This window comes from Schistocerca serialis, chromosome 11 (genome assembly GCF_023864345.2).
Source record: "Schistocerca serialis cubense isolate TAMUIC-IGC-003099 chromosome 11, iqSchSeri2.2, whole genome shotgun sequence".
Lineage (NCBI taxonomy): Eukaryota > Metazoa > Arthropoda > Insecta > Orthoptera > Acrididae > Schistocerca > Schistocerca serialis.
In genome coordinates, this window is record NC_064648.1 from 101656143 (window position 1) to 101674934 (window position 18792).

Consider the following 18792-nt stretch of genomic DNA (forward strand, 5'->3'; position numbering starts at 1 on the left):
TACAAGCGAAAATCGATCGCGGAATTGGAAAATCGGCAACCGGAAGCGGATTTCTAGAATCGATTTTGAAGTGTTTGCGTGAACACGCAGAAGTAATTTTGGGAAATCGGTTTACGAAATCCGGCTTTGGGAACGAGGCATCAAGCGACCGCAGCGCCTCTCTCAGGCGAGATGGCAAACTGCGTGATCTCGCGCGGCCCACGTGGTTACGCTGTCCACCGCAGTAGAGCGCTGGAAGCGCCAAGTTGGGCAGAGGTGGACGTCTGCACCTCGGACACAGCCCAGTGCGCCTTCAACCCTCCCGAAGGTGGGTTCGGTTCGTGCCTCACGGAAGCGTCGCATCCCGTCTGCCGACCGCTCGGCGTCATCGCGAAGACGGAGAAAGGCAGTCGGAATAGGACCAGTTAAATCCGTACATCCCACCCGACACTTTATGGTGATTCTCCTGTCGGGGCAGTGACCATATTGTACGTGGTCCGGAATGTAGCTGTCGACCTCGAGACCCTAGCAAGTGGTGAACCGCGTGAAGATGGCCAGTGGACCGACAGTGCAGAAAGTGTGCTTTGGAAATACAGGCAGATTCAAGGCGGACGCAGACGAGGAGTGAAGAATTTCAGCGTCTTCGGACCGCGCGGACAAACACCAGGTGAGCACAGCGCCTAAACAACAATACTCTACACTCGACCACCATTCGCCAACCTGCGCCAAGCTTGACAAAATCCGCTTAATGCTACAATTTCTGATTCTATCTTACTCTCCCCTAGGCTGCGTCTGTCATGCCTAGTACGGGATACGCATTTCTGCGTGTTTGGCAAGTTTTATTGTTATTGTTTTAACTTCGTGGCCGGATGGACTTCCTCACGGAACAGTCGTCGAGGTAACCGAAACACGTATGTAAACGATGTACGTCTACATGGATTCTCTGCAAATCACATTTAAGTGCCTGGCAGAGGGTTTATCGGACTACCTTCACAATTCTCTATCACTCCAATCTCGTATAGCGCGCGGAAAGAACGAACACCTGTATCTTTCCGTACGAGCTCTGATATCCCTTATTTTATCGTGGTGATCGTTCCATGTAGGTCAACAAAATATTTTCGCATTCGGAGGAGAAAGTTTGTGATTGGAATTTCGTGAGAAGATTCCGTCGCAACGAAAAACGCCTTTCTTTTAGCGATTTCCAGCCCAAATCCTGTATCATTTCTGCGACACTCTCTCCCATATTTTGCGATAATACAAAATGTGCTGCCTTTCTTTGAACTTTTTCGATGTACTCCGTCAGTCCTATCTGGTAAGGATCCCACACCGCGCAGCAGTATTCTAAAAGAGAGCAGACAAACGTAGTGTAGGCAGTCTCCTTAGTAGGTCTGTTACATTTTCTAACTGTCCTGCCAATAAAACGCAGTCTTTGGTTAGCCATACACACAACATTTTCTGTGTATACCTTCCAAAAAAAAATGATTCAAATGGCTCTGAGCACTATGGGACTTAACATCTGAGGCCATAAGTCCCCTATAACTTAGAAGTACTTAAACCGAACTAACCTAAGGACAGCACACACATCGCTGCCCGAGGCGGGATTCGAACCTGCGACGTAATGGTCGCGCGGTTTCAGACTGTAGCGCCTAGAACCGCTCGGTCACCCCGGCCGGCTGTTCCTTCCAATTTAAGTTGTTCGTAATTGTAATACCTAGGTATGTAGCTGAATTTACGGCTTTTAGATTCGACTGATGTATCGTGTAACCGAAGTATAACGAGTTCCTTTTAGCACTCATGTGGATAACCTCACACTTTTCGTTATTTAGGGTCAAGTGCCACTTTTCCCACCATTCCGATATTTCTTCTAAATCGTTTTGCAGTTTGTTTTGATCTTCTGATGGCTTTATTAGTCGATAAACTACAGCGTCATCTGCAAACAACCGAAGACGGCTTCTCTGATTGTCTCGCAAATCGTTTATATAGATAAGGAACAGCAAAGGGCCTAGAACACTACCTTGGGGAACGCCAGAAGTCACTTCTGTTTTACACGATGACTTTCGGTCAGTTACTACGAACTGTGACCTCTCTGACAGGAAATCACAAATCGAGTCACTTAAATGAAACTACATTCCATAAGCACGCAATTTCACTACGAGCCGCTTGTGTGGTACAGTGTCAAAAGCCTTCCGGAAATCCAGAAATACGGAATCGATCTGAAATCCCTTGTCAATAGCACTCTAAACTTCATGTGAATAAAGAGCTAGTTGTGTTTCACAGGAACGATGTTTTCTAAACCCATGTTTGTCAAATTCGCTGTTTGTTATAAACGAGATTGCCAAACAAGCGCGCAGACGTACCAACCGAGTTTGTGAATCTCAACCTCAGTTCTCAAGCAGTTGTGCGTATCGTGTCGCAAACGAATTTTACAAGTGGCTGCCGATGCAGACAGAGCGCGCACTGCATTGATTTTAGCACTGTAACGAAGGAAAGGCAAACAACGGATTGGTCCAGCGAATGGTTCAGTCTGAGACATAAATATATGCATAAAAATACTTAATAAAATAATAAAAGCAAGTCTTCTGGTCCAGACTGTACACCAATTAGGTTCCTTTCGGAGTACGCTGATGCATTAGCTCCATACTTAAGTCATACACAACCGTTGGCTCGACGAAAGATCCGTACCCAAAGACTGCAAGGTTGCACAGGTCACACCAATATTCAAAAAGGTAGTAGGAGTAATCCACTAAATTACAGGCCCATATCGTTAACGTCGATATGCAGCAGGATTTTAGAACATATATTGTGTTCGAACGTAATGAATTACCTCGAAGAAAACGGTCTATTGACACACAGACAACATGGGTATAGAAAACATCGTTCCTGTAAACTAACTCTTTATTCGCATGAAGTGTTGGGTGCTATTGACAAGGGATTTCAGATCGATTCCGTATTTCTGGATTTCCGGAAGGCTTTTGACGCTGTACCACACAAGCGGCTCGCAGTGAAATTGCGTGCTTATGGAATATCGTCTCAGTTATGTGACTGGATCTGTGATTTCCAGTCAGAGAGATCACAGATCGTAGTAATTGGTGGAAAGTCATCGAGTAAAACAGAAGTGATTTCTGGCGTTCCCCAAGGTAGTGTTATGGGCCCTTTGCTGTTCCTTATCTATATAAACGATTTGCGAGACAATCTGAGTAGCCGTCTTCGGTTGTTTGCAGATGACGCTGTCGTTTATCGACTAATAAAGTCATCAGAAGATCAAAACAAACTGTAAAACGATTTAGAAGAAATATCGCAATGGTGCGAAAAGTAGCAGTTGACCCCAAATAACGAAAAGTGTGAGGTAATCCACATGAGTGGTAAAAGGAACTCGTTAAACTTCGGTTACACGGTAAATCAGTCCAATCCAAAAGCCGTAAGTTCAACTAAATACCTAGGTATTACAATTACGAACAACTTAAATTGGAAGGAACACATAGAAAATGTTGTGGGGAAGGCTACCACAAGCTGCGTTTTATTGGCAGGACACTTAGAAAATGCAACAGTCCTTCTGAGAGACTGCCTACACTACGCTTGTCAGTCCTCTTTTAGAATACTGCTGCGCGGTGTGGGATCCTTACCAGATGGGACTGACGGAGTACATCGAAAAAGCTCAAAGAAAGGCAGCACGTTTTGTACTATCCCGAAATATGGGACAGAGCCTCGGAAATGATACAGGATCTGGGCTGCAAATCGTTTTTCGTTGTGACGGAATCTTCTCACGAAATTCCAATCACCAAATTTCTCCGCCGAATGCGAAAATATTTTGTTGACACCGAGCTACATAGGGCGGAACGATCACCACGATAAAATAAGGGAAATCAGAGCTCGTACTGAAAGATATAGGTGTTCATTCTTTCCGCGCGCTATACGAGATTGGAATAATAGAGAATTGTGAAGGTGGTTCGATGAACCCTCTGCCAGGCACTTAAATGTGATTTGCAGAGTATCCATGTAGATGTAGATGTACAAAATTTGCTTAAGGAAATACGAGGCGAAAGCGGAAAGTAAGGTCCGATCGGTCGCGAAATGAAAGCCACAGTGAAAATCAAAATTTTTTTAATCGCAACAGTTAGCCACACCTTCCAGCTACCTTTTCTAAACAGTCAGCGATCCGACTGAGACATTTGTCGTGGCGTTGTACAAACTTTCCAGTAGAAAGCTGCCGCCTGTGCTTTCCGCCAATTCTCTACGCCGGTCTGCCTTTCGTTGTTTCTGCCAAAATGTTGCCTTCGTAGCCGGCGGTTCATGTGAGCAAAAATGAACACCGGAGGGAGCCAGTAAAGGGATGTATTCTCGGCGATCAAACACTTCCCATCGAAAATGCTGCAGGAGCGTCTTCATTGCCCCTCAGGAATGCAGCTGGAAATTGTCTTGAAGGAAAAACATCGACATCTACGTGATTACTCTGCTATTCACAATAAAGTGCCTGGCAGAGGGTTCAATGAACCGCCTTCAAGCTGTCTCTCTACCGTTTCACTTTCGAACGGAACGCGGAAAAACGAGCACTTAAATTTTTCTGTACGAGCCCTGATTTATATTATTTTATCGTGATCATTTCTCCCTATGTAGGTGGGTGCCAACAGAATGTTTTCGCAAGCGGAGAAGAAACTGGTGATTGAAATTTCATGAGAAGATCCCGTCGCAACGAAAAACGCCTTTGTTTTAATGATTGCCACTCCAATTCACGTATCATGTCTCCCCTATCTCGCGATAATACAAAAGGAGCTGCCCTTCTTTGTACTTTTCCGCTGTCATCCGTCAGTCCCACCTGATGCGGATCCCACACCGCACAGCAATAGTCCAGAATAGGGCGGACAAGCGTGGTGTAAGCAGTCTCTTTAATAGACCTGTTCCACCTTCTAAGTGTTCTGCCAATGAATCGCAGATTTTGGCTTCCTCAACCCACAATATTATCAATGTAATCGTTCCGATTTAGGTTATTTGTAATTGTAATCACTAAGTATTTACTCGAATTTACAGCCTTATCGCGTAATCAAAATTTAGCTGATTTCTTTTAGTACTCATGTGAATAACTTCCGACTTTCCTCTGTTCAGAGTAAATTGCCACTTCTCGCACCATACAGATATCTAAATCATTTTGCAATTCGTTTCGGTCATCTGATGACTTTACAAGACGGTAAATGACACCATCATGTGCAAACAATCTAAGGCGGCTTGTCAGATTTTATCCTATGTCGTCAATATAGACCAGGAACAACAGAGGGCATTGAAAACACTTTCTTGGGAACGCCGGATATTACTTCTGTTTTACTCGACGATTTTCCGTCTATGACTACGAACTGCGACCTTTCTGACAGGAAATCACGAATCCAGTCGCACAACTGAGGCGATACTCCGTAGGCACGCAGTTTGGTTAGAAGACGCTTGTGAGGAACGGTGTCGAAAGGCTTCTGGAAATCTAAAAATATGGAATCAATCTGACATCCCCTGTCGATAGCACTCATTACTTCATGAGTATAAAGAGCTAGTTGTGTTTTACAACAACGATATTTTCTTCGAAGTACTTCATAATGTTCGAATGCAGTATATGTTCCAAAACCCTACTGCAAATCGACTTTAGTGATATAGGCCTGTAATTCAACGGATTACACCTACTTCCCTTTTTGGGTATCCCATTCAGGCCTACTGTTTTTCTGAAAGAGGGAAAAGTTTTCTTTGTGTGGTAATCCTCTTAGGTGATTTTTTAATGATTTTAGATGCAAGGTTTGTAAAAAAATATGCACCCGTTTTCAAAACGTACTTTGTAGACTTGGCTTCATTTTATGCATTAAAATAACTAATTAAGAAATATTCTCTTTTGTCGTAAATAGTACAATGATCACTCAATAACTACCATGCAAAATAACAATAACTATATTCACTTATAAAGTGGAATATAGCGAACAACACATCAGTGTTCAACATTCACAAATGTGTACCTCATGTTTCCACTGGGAAAAATACTTCTGTTGCAGCTAAAATACAGCAAAAGTTAATGTGCACAATTGTAGCCAGAGGGTGTGAAAGGGGTATTGGTGTGACTTGAGCAATTTTCCAGTCTTTAGGTACGGATCAGTCTGTGAGCGAGTGGTTGCATACAATCGCTAAATATGGAGCTATTGTATCAGCATACTCTGAGAGGAACCTGACTGGTACACAATCTGGACCTGCTTTTATTAAGTGATTTAAGTTGCTTTGCTACACCGAGGATATCTACTTCTGTGTTTCTCATCTTGGCAGTTGTTCTTGATTGGAATTGAGGAACATTTATTTCGTCTTCTTTGGTGAAGCAGTTTCGGAAAACCGTATTTAATAACTGTGCTTTAGTGGCACTGTGATCAGTGACTTCACCGTTGTTATCGCTCAGGGAAGGTATAGCCGGCCGCAGTGGCCGAGCGGTTCTAGGCGCTACAGTGTGGAACCGCGCGACCTCTACGGTCGCAGGTTCGAATCCTGCCTCGGGGATGGATGTGTGTGATGTCCTTAGGTTAGTTAGGTTTAAGTAGTTCTAGGGGACTGATGACCTCAGATGATAAGTCCCATAGTGCTCAGAGCCATTTGAACCATTTGAAGGTATAGATTGCGTTTTGCCACTGGTGTGCTTTCGGTATGACGAGAGTCTCTTTGGGTTTTCTGCCAGATTTCGAGACAGAATTTTGCTGTGGAAATGATTAAAAGCATGAAATTCATGTCATGTGGGCTGCATAGCTTCTGGCGGAATCTCTCACCAGATCCACATACTTGCCGGGAGATACTGTTTCTGCGAGATCACTTTGCGCTCTGAACTGGAAAGAGCGACGCGAAACGATTGACAGGCACAATAAAGACACTGCCCAACACATCTGCGCAAAGCTCCATCAGATTTTCACAGTGGTTTCCATTTCGGGCCTAATCGGACCTTACTTTCCGAATACGCCTCGTGTTTACTCCAAGAACCTGATGTTCAAAAATTATTCAAATGGCTCTAATCACTATGGGACTTAACATCTGAGCTAAGGACATCACACACATCCATGGCCGAGGCAGGATTCGAACCTGCGACCGTAAAAGCAGCGCGGTTGCGGACTGAAGCGCCTAGAACCACTCGACCACAGCGGCCGGCCACGTGATGTTCATCTCTACTTTCTGCGAACCGAGAGTCAAACTTTTAATTACTTGTGAGAATTACGTGGCGCCCCTATAGAAAAAGGAGACACAATTAGGGCACAATTTATTCGATTTTCTGGACGATTATCTGTAACTTCGAGATGTCTTGCAATTGGAGCAGCTTTCGAACACTCACCGACATCACTATGGGAACATGTGAAGTAATAAATAAACTACTAAAAGACTATTATTTTATTACACTGCCGCTTATACGTAGTGCGTACATTACTGATTTTTCCCTTTCAGCTTCACCAGTACTACATACATTGAAAAGTTGCAATGTCTCTTATCATTTTGGTAATGACATATCATCTTTCGTGTTTGTATGAGGGGCGTTTGAAAAGTCCGAGAGATGGCACCACCGGCGCGTATCGAGGTCTTGTTTGATTATTAGCATCTTTGGAAAGAACGCACACCAAGTTTCAGCCACAGTGGTCTATTTCTTTGTGTTTGGCATTCGTGTGAATCAAGGAAGTCCAGTGATTGTCAAAAAATGGACGAAAAGGAATTTCGTATGGTGATTAAACATTATTTTATGAAAGGCAAAACGCCCCAGGACACTAAAGAGAAGCTTGATAAACATTGCGGTGACTGTGCACCTTCGAATAGTTTATAAGTGGTTTCAGTATTTTCAGAGTGGCCATATGGGCACAAGTAATGCTGATCGTTCTGGACTCCCTGTGGAGGTTACGACTCCATTCATAAAATCCATGATATGGTGATGGATGACAGAAGAGTTAATGTGTGTGAGATTGTTAGTGCTGTGGGCATCTCGAATGAATGGGTACATAATATTTTGCACAAACATTTGGACATGAGAAAGCTATCCGCAAGATGTGTTCCGCGATTGCTCACGCTTGACCAAAAACGGAATCGTGTGAAGTGTTGCAAGGATGGTTTGCAGCTGTTCAGGAAGAATCTGCAGGACTTTAAGCGTCGTACTCCTGAGACCAAAGATCAAGCTAAACAATGGGTTACCAAGGGAGAATCTACACCAAAAAAGGCGAAGACCATTCCTTCGGTCGGAAAGGTTATGGTGACTGTCTTTTTGGATTTGCAAGGGATAATCCTCATCGACTATGTGGAAAAGGGTAAAACTATTACAGGTGCGTATTATTCATCGTTATTAGACCGTTTCAAAACCGAGCTGCAAGAAAAACGCCGGAAACTGGACCGCAGAAAAGTCCTTTTCCATCACGACAATGCACCAGCACACACCTCAGCAGTTGTGGTCCCAAAATTATTGGAAATACGATTCCAACTCGTTTCACATCCCCTCTATTCTCCAGACTTGGCTCCCTCAGACTACTATTTGTCCTCCAGTTTGAAGAAATGACTGACGAGGCAAAGATTTTATTCAAACGAGAAGGTGATTTCAGCAGCTAAAAGTTATTTTGCAACTTGGACAATTCCTATTATTCGGAAGGGGTCAGCAAATTAGAACAGCGTTGCACGATGTATGTAAGTCTAAAAGGAGACTATGTCGAAAAATAAAAACGGTTTACCCCAAACACGTAAATAGTTTTTATTTTTGCACAGACTTTTCAAACGCCCCTCGTACATATAGTGCTTTGATTATATGCGGAAACTGAGCATACGACGAGATAAACAACAAAAGGTCGCTTTCGCTCAAAATGCATTTTCCACGCCGGACGTTTGCCACGCTTTTACCTGCTCCGAAGTGTTGGATCTCTTGTCTCCCCCCCCCCCCCCCCCTCCTCCACCCCATCGCTTACTGAGCCTTTCCGCTGGTTTATTTAGCATACGACCAGAATCTCTTTGGATTTTCCGCCACATTTCTAGAGAGACTTTCGTTGTGGAAACTATTAAATGCGTCTCGCATTGAAATCCGCACCAAATTTCGAGCCTCGGTAAAACCTCGCCAATCTTGGACATTTTGCGCTCGTCTAAACTATACATGCCTTTTTCGGGGCTCCTGCAGCAGCTTATTGTTGCTTTTTGTGTGCCGTGATGGATCAGTTCCGTCTCGTATTAATTTATTTGGTATGAATCTCTCCAGTGCTGCCCATGCAGCTTCAACACGATACCACAGTTCATCGAGAGTAATGACTGGCGTATTGTGACGAGCCAGTTGCTCGGCCACCATTGACCAGACGTTTTCAGTTGGTGAGAGATCTGGAGAATGTGCTGGCCAGGGCAGCAGTCGAACATTTTCTGTATCCAGAAAGGCCCGTACAGGACCTGCAACATGCGGTCGTGCATTATCCTGATGAAATGTAGGGTTCCGCAGCCATCGAATGAAGGGTAGAGCACCGGTCGAAACACATGTGAAATGTAACGCCCACTGTTCAAAGTGCCGTCAATGCGAACAAGAGGTGACCGTGAAGTGTAACCAATGGCACCCCATACCATCACGTCGGGTGATACGCCAGTATGGCGATGACGAATACACGCTTCCAATGTGCGTTCACCGCGATGTCGCCAAACACGGATGCGACCATCGTGATGCTGTAAACAGAACCTGGATTCATCCGAAAAAAATGACGTTTTGCCATTCGTGCACCCAGGTTCGTCGTCGAGTACACCATCGCAGACGCTCCTGTCTGTGATGCAGCGACAAGGGTAACCGCAGCCACGGTCTCCGAGCTGATAGTCCGTGCTGCTGCAAACGTCGTCGAACTGTTCGTGCAGATGGTTGTTGTCTTCCAAACGTCCCCATCTGTTGACTCAGGGAAGGAGACGTGGCTGCACGATCCGTTACAGCCGTGCGGATAAGATGCCTGTCATCTCGACTGCTAGTGATACGAGGCCGTTGGGATCCAGCACGGGGTTCCGTATTACCCTCCTGAACCCACCGATTCCATATTCTGCTAAGAGTCATTGGATCTCGACCGACGCGAGCAGCAATGTAGCGATACGATAAAGCGCAATCGCGATAGGCTACAATCCGACCTTTATCAAAGTCGGAAACGTGATGGTACGCATTTCTCCTCCTTACACGAGGCATCACAACAACGTTTCACCAGGCAACGCCGGTCAACTGCTGTTTGTATATGAGAAATCGGTTGGAATCTTTCCTCGTGTCAGCACGTTGTAGGTGTCGCCACCGGCGCCAACCGTGTTTGAATGCTCTGAAAAGCTAATCATTTGCATATCACAGGATCTACTCCCTGTTGGTTAAATTTCGTGTCTGTAGCACGTCATCTTCAAGGTGTAGCAATTTTAATGGACAGTAGTGTATTGACATATTGTGGTGTGCGAATTTAATGATGTTCGAGCTATAACCGGTTTTGTATTTTCATGCACTGTGGTTTGCGTACCCGTCATTTAAGTCGCCTGCTAGAGCGAGGTCGGCGACCGCGCGATGAAGGCATCAGATTCCCAGAGTGTAGGGTGCGAGTCCGATTCTTGGTCGAGGCTTTACTTCATTCGAAATTTTTTTTCAGCGTGTCCGATAATATTCACCGTCGACATCCACCGCTCTTTGTCAGCCGTTGACGTTCACTTCTTCCGACAGGTAAAGAATTTCACCGCGCCACTTCTACACTGAAGCGCCAAAGAAACTACTAAGGCCTGCGCATTCAAAAACAAAGATATATAAACAGACAGAATACATCGCAACAAGTGTCTGGCGCAGTTGTTAAATCGATTACTGCTGCTACAATGGCAGGTTATCAAGATTTAAGTGAGTTTGGACGTGGTGTTACGGTCGGCAAACGAGCGATTGGACACAGCATAGCCGAGGTATCGATGAAGTGGGGGTTATCCCGTACAACTATTTCACTACTGTACCTTGAATATAAGCAATCTGGTATAACATCAAATCGCCGACATCGCTGCGGCTAGAAAAGGATCCTGCAAGAACAGGACCAAGGACGACTGAACAGAATCCTTCAACGGGACAGAAGTGCAAACCTTCCGCAAACTGCTGCAGATTTCAGTGCTGCGCCATCAACAAGCGCCAGCGTGCGAACCATTCAACGAAACACATCGATATGCGCTTTCAGACCCGAAGTCCTACTCGTGCGCCCTTGATGACTGCACGACACAAAGCTTTACGCCTCGCCTGGGCCCATCAATACGGACATTGGACTGTCGATGGCTGGAAACATGTTGCCTGGTCGGACGAGTCTCGTTTCAAATTGTATCGAGTGGATGGACGTGTGCGGGCGTGGAGACAACCTCATGAATCCATGGACCCTGCATGTCAGCAGGGGACTGCTCAAGCAGGTGGAGGCTCTGGAATGGTGTGTGGCATGTGCAGTTGGAGTGATAGGCGACCCCCGATGTCTAGATACGACTCTGACAGGTGACACGTACGTAAGCATCCTGTTTGACCACCTGGATCCTTTCATGTCCATAGTGCATTCTGACGGACTTGGGCAATTCCATCAGGACAGTGCGACACCCCACACGTCCAGAATTGCTACATAGTCGGCCCAGGCTTGTAGAATACATTCCTCGTCGAATTGACGCCATTATCAAGGACAGACGTGGTGTCACACGGCAGAAGCGTGCGACACTTCTATATAAAGGGTGCGTCAAAAACATGTATACACACTTTGAAGCGTCATAGAAAATTTATTTCCCGTTCTACAATGTTAAATTTCTGGAAATGGAAAGCTTAAAGTCCAATTGCAAAAATAAATGTACTTTGCAAATGTGATTAATGTTCAAACTGGTGGCCTTCAGCATCAATACATTTCTGAGTGCGAGTCACCACTGAGTCCGTACATCGTACCAAAGTGTCCGATGAGATTTCTGCGCACACCGCCTGAATCTCATTCCAAAGTGTGTCCACGTTACGTGGTTTACGTTTGTACACCTCATCTTTTACTGTGCCCCATAAGAAGAAATCCAGCGGCGTGAGGTCTGGAGAGCGTGCAGGAAACTCGATTGGTCCCCTGCGTCCTATCCCCTGGCCTGGCACATTCTGATCTAGGTATGCTCGTACGTCCCTATGATAGTGCGGCGGGGCGCCATCTTGTTGGAAATAAAACTCATCACTACCGTATAATGCACGAATGGCAGGGAATATGGAGTCAGCAAGCACTGTTAGGTACGTTTCTCCAGTAGCAGTACCTTCAAAGCGGAAAGGTCCAATGAGTCCCCTTGCACACAAACCACACCACACATTTACACCAGGCAAATTCACAGCCTTTTCAACTGCAATGTGAGGATTATCTTCAGGACAGTACACACAATCGTGCCTATTGACAGTTCCATTGAGTTTGAATTGGTCCTCATCTTATCAATTTATGCTACCCATAAATCCCGGTTCACGTCTCACCATCTCCTGAACCCATTCACAAAATTTTAATCTTCGATCTGGATCGTCGTCACTTAGATGTTGCACCAGCCTTGGAATGTACACACGAAACTTGCCTTTCTTCAGAATGCGTAGCACACTACTTGAAGGTGGTTCTGTACCATACTCACTTCTCCACTGTCTTCGAACCGCAGCCACATTCTCGTACTTCCAGTACCATTTAATTATCTGCTTCCGCGCTTCAAAGCTCTAACGCACGTCCGCCATGTTGCAGTTACTTCCTTGCCACTGCTGCCACCTGTTGAAGAAACATAACATTACTTTCTCACAGATATTTAACCTTGTAGAACGGGAAATAAATTGTCAACGACAGTTCAAAGTGTGTATACATTTTCTTGACGCACCCTGTATATACACTCCTGGAAATTGAAATAAGAACACTGTGAATTCATTGTCCCAGGAAGGGGAAACTTTATTGACACATTCCTGGGGTCAGATACATCACATGATCACACTGACAGAACCACAGGCACATAGACACAGGCAACAGAGCATGCACAATGTCGGCACTAGTACAGTGTATATCCACCTTTCGCAGCAATGCAGGCTCCTATTCTCCCATGGAGACGATCGTAGAGATGCTGGATGTAGTCCTGTGGAACGGCTTGCCATGCCATTTCCACCTGGCGCCTCAGTTGGACCAGCGTTCGTGCTGGACCTGCAGACCGCGTGAGACGACGCTTCATCCAGTCCCAAACATGCTCAATGGGGGACAGATCCGGAGATCTTGCTGGCCAGGGTAGTTGACTTACACCTTCTAGAGCACGTTCGGTGGCACGGGATACATGCGGACGTGCATTGTCCTGTTGGAACAGCAAGTTCCCTTGCCGGTCTAGGAATGGTAGAACGATGGGTTCGATGACGGTTTGGATGTACCGTGCACTATTCAGTGTCCCCTCGACGATCACCAGTGGTGTACGGCCAGTGTAGGAGATCGCTCCCCACACCATGATGCCGGGTGTTGGCCCTGTGTGCCTCGGTCGTATGCAGTCCTGATTGTGGCGCTCACCTGCACGGCGCCAAACACGCATACGACCATCATTGGCACCAAGGCAGAAGCGACTCTCACCGCTGAAGACGACACGTCTCCATTCGTCCCTCCATTCACGCCTGTCGCGACACCACTGGAGGCGGGCTGCACGATGTTGGGGCGTGAGCGGAAGACGGCCTAACGGTGTGCAGGACCGTAGCCCAGCTTCATGGAGACGGTTGCGAATGGTCCTCGCCGATACCCCAGGAGCAACAGTGTCCCTAATTTGCTGGGAAGTGGCGGTGCGGTCCCCTACGGCACTGCGTAGGATCCTACGGTCTTGGCGTGCATCAGTGCGTCGCTGCGGTCCGGTCCCAGGTCGACGGGCACGTGCACCTTCCGCCGACCACTGGCGACAACATCGATGTACTGTGGAGACCTCACGCCCCACGTGTTGAGCAATTCGGCGGCACGTCCACCCGGACTTCCGCATGCCCACTATACGCCCTCGCTCAAAGTCCGTCAACTGCACATACGGTTCACGTCCACGCTGTCGCGCATGCTACCAGTGTTAAAGACTGCGATGGAGCTCCGTATGCCACGGCAAACTGGCTGACACTGACGGCGGCGGTGCACAAATGCTGCGCAGCTAGCGCCATTCGACGGCCAACACCGCGGTTCCTGGTGTGTCCGCTGTGCCTTGCGTGTGATCATTGCTTGTACAGCCCTCTCGCAGTGTCCGGAGCAAGTATGGTGGGTCTGACACACCGGTGTCTATGTGTTCTTTTTTCCATTTCCAGGAGTGTATATATTTTACGCTGCGCTTATCGTGTGACAGGGAACTGTCAACTTCGCTTCCCAAAGTTGTCTGGTCAGAGATTCTTATACTTCGTGTGACGAATTCTTACGCAGGTGGTGGTAATTAATCGTTCTGCAAGGATAATGTGACTGGAAACTGGTCGGTTTACGTAAGAGATATTGAATAACGAGCAACAATTACCTAAATTTAGAACGAGTCTGTGAAGGATACCCACCTGCGACCTCGCAAAGTTAACTTCTTACCAGCGTGGCGTTGTGTAACGTGTTTCGCGACGGACACTAAAATCAGGTCTTGTCTAGGTTGTTGACTGCGCAATAGAGTTGGACGTTAAAAACAGCACGGATTCACGTTAAAAAATGTATCGATGCTTTTTGTCCAAGTGTTTGAGAGGAGCGGAAGCAAGAATTCCTTCAAATTAGACAATGAGTTTTTGTCTGAATTTTCACAGTGAAGAGTGGGAAATAGAGAAATGCTGTATCAAGTTGACCAGCGTGAGGTCTAATTATACAAATACAAGGTGTAATTGCTTTAATCACAATAATTAAGAAAACAATACTAGTGACTTGAAGGGAAACTGAAATATTTCATGAAAAGCTGCTGCACTATGTGAACAAAAGTACCCGGACACCTGGCTGAAAATGACTTACAAGTTCGTGGCACCCTCCGTCGGTAATGCTGGAATTCAGTATCTTGTTGGCCCACCCTTAGCCTAGATGACAGCTTCCACTCTCGCAGGCATACCTTCAGTCAGGTAGTGGAAGGTTTCTTGGTGAATGGCAGCCCATTCTTCACAGAGTGCTGCACTGAGGAGAGATATCGATGTCGGTCGGTGAGGGCTGGCACGAAGTTTGTGTACCAAAACATCCCAAAGGTGTTCTGTAGGATTCGCGTTACGACCCTGTGCAGGCCAGTCCATTACAGGGATGTTATTGTCGTGTAACCACTCCGCCACAGGCCGTGCATTACGAACAGGTGCTCGATCGTGTTGAAAGATGCAATCGCCTGGGCCGGCCGGTGTGGCCGTGCGGTTCTAAGCGCGTCAGTTTGGAACCGCATGACCGCTACGGTCGCAGGTTCGAATCCTGCCTCGGGCATGGATGTGTGTGATGTCCTTAGGTTAGTTAGGTTTAAGTAGTTCTAAGTTCTAGGGGACTGATGACCTCAGTAGTTAAGTCCCATAGTGCTCAGAGCCATTTGAACCATTTTTTGATGCAATCGCCATCCGCGAGTTGCTCTTCAACAGTGGGAAGCGGGAAGGTGCTGAAAACATCAGTGTAGGCCTGTGCTGTGATAGTGCCACGCAAAACATCAAGGGGTGCAAGCCCCCTCCATGAAAAGCACGACCACACCATAACACCACCGAGCTAGCAGATGACGTTCACTGGACATCCGCCATACCTAAACTCTGCCATAGGATGTTCACATTGTGGACCGTGATTCGTCACTCCACACAACGTTTTACCACTGTTAAATCGTCCAATGTTTACGCTCCTTACACCAAGCGAGGCGTCGTTTGGCATTTACAGGCGTGATGTGTGGCTTATAAGCAGCCGCACGACCATGAAATCCAAGTTTTATCAATTCCCGCCTCATTGTCATAGTACTTGCAGCGGGTCCTGATGCAGTTTGTAATTCCTGTATGGTGGTGTGGATAGATGTCTGCCTACTACACATAACGGCCCTCTTCAATTGTCGGAGGTCTCTGTCAGTCAACAGACGAGGTCGGCCTGTACGCTTTTGTGCTGTACGTGTCCCTTCACGTTTCCTCTTCATTATCACATCGGAATCAGTGGACCTAGGGATGTTTAGGAGTGTGGAAATCTCGCGTACGGACGTATGACACAAGTGACACCCACTCACCTGACCACGTTCGAAGTCCGTGAGTTGCGCGGAGCGCCCCATTCTGCTCTCTGACGATGTCTAATGACTACTGAGGTCGCTGATATGGAGTATCTGGCAGAAGATCGCAACACAATTCCCCTAATACGGAAAACGTACGTTTTTGGGGGTGTCCGGATACTATTGATCACATTGTGTGTGTGTAAAGTGACGATCAAATAGAAACGAAACAGGGGGATGGAAAGTAAGTAAACTGTTTATTATTTCGAAAGTAATCGCCTTTGCTCTTAACATAAGACGGTCAGTGCCCTAGTGCAAAGCTGTTTGCCGTCGGCTACAATCCATGATTGTACACAGTGGCGTATCGCTTTGCCCTATGCAAACCGGTGGCCACTAAAGTCTTTCTTAACGGCTTCAAAAATAAAATCGCATGCGGAGGGACAGGGGTTGTATGGAGGATATATGCAGAAGGCCCACATTTTGCCAATGTTGTTTCTGCTGCACTGAGACGTTTCGCTGCGAAGCCATTATACAGTCGAACTAACTGGGGCTTAGCCCATCTCGAACTAAAAGAATCACAGCTGATACGGAAATATCACTAAATCAACGGGTAAATAGTGGATAAATGTTTAATTAGCACAATAATGATTAAAAAATAAATAAACAAACAATGGAGTACATACTACACTACTGGCCATTAAAATTGCAACGCCGCGAAGATGACGTGCTACAGACGCGAAATTTAACCGACAGGAAGAAGATGCTGTGATATGCAAATGATTAGCTTTTCAGAGCATTCACACAAGGTTGGCGCCGGTGGCGACACCTACAACGTGCTGACAAAAGGAAAGTTTCCAACCGATTTCTCATACACAAACAGCATTTGACCGGCGTTGCCTGGTAAAACCTTGTTTTGATGCCTCGTGTAAGGAGGGGAAATCCGTACTATCACGTTTCCGATTGCGGTTCATCGTATCGCGAGATTGCTGCTCGCGTCGGTCGAGATCCAATGACTGTTAGCAGTATGTGGAATCGGTGGGTTCAGGAGGGTAATACGGAACGCCGTGCTGGATCCCAACGGCCTCGTATCACTAGCTGTCGAGATGACAGGCATCTTATCCGCACGGCTGCAACGGATCGTGCAGCCACGTCTCGATCCCTGAGTCAACAGATGGGGACGTTTGCAAGACAACAACCATCTGCACGAACAGTTCGACGACGTTTGCAGCAGCACGGACTATCAGCTCGGAGACCGTGGCTGCGGTTACCCTTGACGCTGCATCACAGACAGGAGCGCCTGCGATGGTGTACTCGACGACGAACCTGGGTGCACGAATGGCAAAACGTCATTTTTTCGGATGAATTCAGGTTCTGTTTACAGCATCATGATGGTCACATCCGTGTTTGGCGTATCACCCGGCGTGACGGTATGGGGTGCCATTGCTTACACGTCTCGGTCACCTCTTGCTCGCACTGACGGCACTTTGAACAGTGGACGATACATTTCAGATGTGTTACGACCCATGGCTCTACCCTTCATTCGATCCCTGCGAAACCCTACATTTCAGCAGGATAATGCACGACCGCATGTTGCAGGTCCTGTATGGGCCTTTTTGGATACAGAAAGCACATTCTCCAGATCTCTCACCAATTGAAAACGTCTGGTCAATGGTGGCCGAGCAACTGGCTCGTCACAATACGCCAGTCACTACTCTTGATGAACTGTGGTATCGTGTTGAAGCTGCATGGGCAGCTGTACCTGTACACGTCATCCGAGCTCTGTTTGGCTCAATGCCCAGATGTATCAAGGCCGTTATTACGGCCAGAGGTGGCTGTTCTGAGTACTGATTTCTCAGGATCTATGCACCCAAACTGCGTGAAAATGTAATCACATGTCAGTTCTAGTATAGTATATTTGTCCAAAGAAATCCTGTTTATCATCTACATATTTACCTGGTGTAGCAATTTTAATGGCCAGTAGTGTAGTATTATGCAGGGTGTCCTATTTTAATCAATACCAGCCGATATCTCTGGAGCGGCACAATTCTGCAGAAAAAGTCTTTAGTAAAAGTTGTAAGGTTTGAAGGGGGTCACGGAGTGGTTACCTCGAAATGACCTTGATCCCGGTTTTCAAGGTTAAACCAAGGTGAAGTTCGTTTTTGCAGATCGTAACCGCTATTTTTTATTTCATGTTCGTATTCTACGTGACAAAATACGCATTGTTTGTAGGCAACATTTTTTTCGGAAAGCCTATGGTTTGTCGCCATTGTCTCTTTCCCAGGTTACCAGTATCTCAAGAACGAAGCGAGGTCGGGAAAAAAATTTCAGTGAAAATCTAGTATGGTTTCTGAACTCCGTAAACTGGTGAAATTTTCGTGAGCTTGAAATGGCCATGTATTCTGCAGTAGGAATTAACCTGAAAGCGAATACCGTCGGCATTAGCGGAACCCAGGGTTGTCCAGCGGACTTAGCACATCGAGGGCCCTGAGGGCTGATTGGCATGATTCTCACTGCAAATCTACCATCTCATATGCTCGATCAAATGCCCATCTTGACGAGTTTGTCCTGAGTCCTGCGAGGCGAAATTCATCAGAGTTCGACTAGGTGGAATTTTTCTAAATCCCTTAATACACATTTTTTGTAAGTCCGTAAGAGAAAAAATTACGAGTCACGCCAGTCAAGAATCATTTTAACTGAGCACAG

The 18792-nt window shown here is 46.4% G+C and overlaps 1 long non-coding RNA gene across 1 annotated transcript in view; it reads left to right on the forward strand.

The window, feature by feature from the left end:
* Positions 1-308: 308 nt before the first annotated feature.
* LOC126426419 (uncharacterized) overlaps positions 309-18792 on the forward strand; it is a 148692-nt gene continuing 130208 nt past the window's right edge. Inside the window, exon 1 of the long non-coding RNA XR_007576383.1 lies at positions 309-646. This is a non-coding gene — a long non-coding RNA (uncharacterized LOC126426419). The remainder of the gene's footprint in view (positions 647-18792) is intronic.